Source organism: Calidris pugnax, unplaced genomic scaffold, assembly GCF_001431845.1.
Source record: "Calidris pugnax isolate Ruff unplaced genomic scaffold, ASM143184v1 scaffold301, whole genome shotgun sequence".
NCBI lineage: Eukaryota > Metazoa > Chordata > Aves > Charadriiformes > Scolopacidae > Calidris > Calidris pugnax.
Genome location: NW_015091010.1, coordinates 1 through 3,638, shown reverse-complemented (window position 1 = coordinate 3,638; position 3,638 = coordinate 1). Strand labels below are relative to the sequence as shown.

Below are 3,638 nucleotides of genomic sequence, written 5' to 3'. Positions count from 1 at the left end.
GGCAGTAAAATGTGCATAATTTGGACAGGAGATCCAAAATAAGTAGTTGTGCTTTATTCTAGTTTAACACAATGACTGAGGATTGCAAATGATTAAGGAAAGCCAAGAAACTTAAAAAAATAAAACCACACCAAAAAACCCAACATGGCTAACATTTAAATATTAAAAGGTAGTATTAACTAGATATTTGTGTATTAACTAGATATTTGCAAGAGCAGTCATGGACATGTATTGTGGTCCTCTTCCAAACTCATCAAGCTGTAGAAATGATTTTTGACCAAGTAAGAAACCCAAGTTCTTTTGAAAAAGATACCATCTTTTGTCCTAGTCACCAACTGTTTAGGACACTATTGACTAGCTCTGCTAAAACAGTCAAGCTGTCCCTTTCCAGAGGAGCCGAATGTATCTTCCATGGATTTCAACTTATGATGGAAATCCTGTGCTTTCACCCAACTTTGACTTTTTTAGATGCTCTGTATCTGACTTGCCTGCAAGATTTAGGGAGTTTCTCCACTTTAAAATAAATCTGGCCATAAAGATGGGAGATCAGTTAAAAATTGCTATTTTTTAACAATTAATGATATTACCAGATCCTGACTTCCAGATGGGAATTTGCCTGTCAGTGATAGTAACTCGTAATTACTTTTGGGAAGGGAAAAGAATAGTAGTAGATAGTTTCCAGAATGCCAGGCATGAAAAAGTGGTAATATGAGTTTTTTAACACCTCAGATGTATTTTTACCTTTTTTCTTATTCCGCCAGGCATGAAAAAGTGGTAATATGAGTTTTTTAACACCTCAGATGTATTTTTACCTTTTTTCTTATTCCACCAGTTGTTTGAATTGGGTCCAGATGGAGGAGACCATGAGACTGATGGAGACCTTCTTGCTGAAACAGATGTCTTAGCGTATGATTGTGCTGCTAGGTAAGATATTTTCCTTGCTTACTTCTGCCTACTTCTTGGTCTTTGTTTTTACTTTATTCATACACATTTTAAAATCACTTTAAATGCCAACAGAGATGATCTACATCGTTAGAAGTTTGTAACAAGTGATGTAAAACTTACACTCAAACAAAGTGTGTTGGGTAAAGTGGTAAAACACCAAATACCTCACCAAGCCATTATGGTACTAAATTAAAAGAATGAAAAATCATCTTACGCTTGCTCTTGTATAAATCAAAGTCAAAACCCATATTCCTGTGTTGCAGCAGCTCTTTTGAATACTTCTATCAAAGGGATGCTGTCAAGCCCAAATGGGCATTTGCATTGAACAACTCCAGCATTAAACTTACTGCAATAAGAAATCATCATAATCAAAAGAAGGGTTATTGTACTCATCCGTTGTACAGCTCATTAGAATACAAGAAGTTATTGCTTGAAAGATTTTGTGCATATTGATAGGGTTAACCATGTTTTAACTGCTTTTTTGTTCCCTGTTATGAAAAAATTCAACATTCAGATAATCCATGACAGCTTTTTGTAGGTTTAATTCTTAGGTATCAATACCCCTAAATATATATTTCTTAAACATTCATGTGTAATTTCTAAGAATTTATGAATAGGCTCTTGTCATTTACAAAAAAACCCTGAAATTTAATTGAAAGAACATAATGAATACTTCATTACTTTACTTGTAGTAATTATATATGAAGTGTAATTGGGTTTGTGTGTGTTAATTTAACTTAATCTCTGCTTACTCTATTTGGCGTTTGATATCTGATTGTTTCAAAATGCAAGTTCAGGATAGACTTAGGCTTTTGTAGGTCCTTCTGAATTAATATTTTTTTAATTATGACAATATTTTTCAATGAAATATTTTAAAAGTTTGACTACAAATAGATACTTGAGTTTAATAACTTAATTCCATTAATTTTCAATTTTCTTTTATAAGCAGGGTGTAATTTGTTAAAAGAATAATCTAAAAACTAATTCACATATCTCCTTTTAAATATTTTACTTCTCTCAGAGAAAAGTACGCAATGATGTTTGATGAACCAGTACTTCTACAAGCTGGCTGGTGGTATGTTGCCTGGGCAAGAGTGTCAGGACCTAGCAGTGATTGTGGATCTCATGGACAGGCCTCCATTACTACAGATGATGGGTACGTTTTTTGTCTATATCTTTTAGTGCAAAAGAAGAAGTCTAATATTACTTGACTAGTAATTGGATTATTTCTCTTTCAGGGTTGTATTTCAGTTTAAAAGCTCCAAGAAATCAAATAATGGTACAGATGTTAATGCAGGTCAGATCCCACAGTTACTATACAGGTAATACTTCGACCTCTATTTATAGCCATTTATTTACATGTTTTTTAAACAGAAGCCCTGTTAAAGTAAGAATATGTTCCATGAAATTATTGTTGTATCAAGCTAAGGAAATCAGTATCTGAAAGTTTTCCCTAAAACTTAGTGTCTTTGGTAAGTAATAAATCCGTTATACCAACATTTATTTCTTTGCAATTTTTCTCACAGTCATTCATCTGAGAATTTAATTTAGTTTTATGGAGCCTCATGATTTCACCTAACGTCCTTCAGTTTTTTGCTAGTTGGGAAGTATTCTATTTATTAGGCCTCAGTTTAGGAGCAGTATAGTATCAAACGGATTATTTTAATGAAAACAAACAAATAACAAGTTGTGCTTTACAGTAAGTTACCATAAATTTGTTATTCCCATGATAAATGTTATGTAACCATGTTTTAACAAGAAAGAACTCTTTCACTGTATTGCAAATAGATTTTGCAGATTTCCTCGGATACATACAAGACATAATTTTTATATTTTATGTATATTTATATCTTTTTCCCCTTGCCCCCACGTTGATTTGGTGTTGCTTTTTGTTTGTTGTGCAGATGTCTATTTTTGTCAAAGTTAGGTTGATGGTTGGACAAGATGATCTTTAAGGTCCCTTCCAACCTAGAAGATTCTGTGATTCTGAAACTGGGAATTTCTTCATACCACTTCCCTTGCAATGTCCTTTCTAAGCATGTCTTTTTCAGGTTCCCTTACCAGAACAGCTCACTTTTACTGGAAAGCTTTCTGTCCATAGACCCCTATCTCGCCAGAGAAAGTTTTCTTTTTGAGCAATGCACATAAAGTCCTGGCATATCCTATTAATTGTTTGGGTGGTTTCTATGGGGGCATGGCTGTTGCCAAAGACAAACAAGCCTTGGGGCTTCTGAAGGAAGGATATGGCTGAAGAGCCATGAGTAGCACAGAATGAAAGGTGCTGCAGTAACAGGTGCTGCCTGTATTTTTTACCTCCATATATATTTTACCTCCATGTATATTTTACCTCCACAAAACTAGTGTTCTTTAAGACATTTCTAATCATATAAATGTCATCTGAACAAATATAACAAATACTTGTAATAATCTCATATGTCATTAAATCTCAACTTTATTACTGATTGTCAAATTCTGCCAGTTGAACAGAATTCAAGATACTTGATTACTGGTTTAGCAGGATTAGGAACTGGAGGAAGTTGTGCTGAAATTGAACATTATTTACATAATTGCCCTCCACTTTTCTTCCACTTCTGTTCGACTTGAACAGTACAAACAGTAAAAACTGCTAAAAGTAAAAAGTGTAGTTTTCATGTCAGTTCTTATATTGTTCTTCCAGGTTGCCAACAAGTGAT

General features: G+C 33.7%; 1 long non-coding RNA gene across 1 annotated transcript; it reads left to right on the top strand.

The window, feature by feature from the left end:
* The first annotated feature begins 830 nt into the window (after positions 1–830).
* LOC106895961 lies at positions 831–2,269 on the top strand. Its single transcript, XR_001413554.1, has 3 exons — positions 831–924; positions 1,967–2,101; positions 2,184–2,269. It is a non-coding gene; the product is annotated as an uncharacterized LOC106895961 (long non-coding RNA).
* Positions 2,270–3,638: the final 1,369 nt, after the last annotated feature.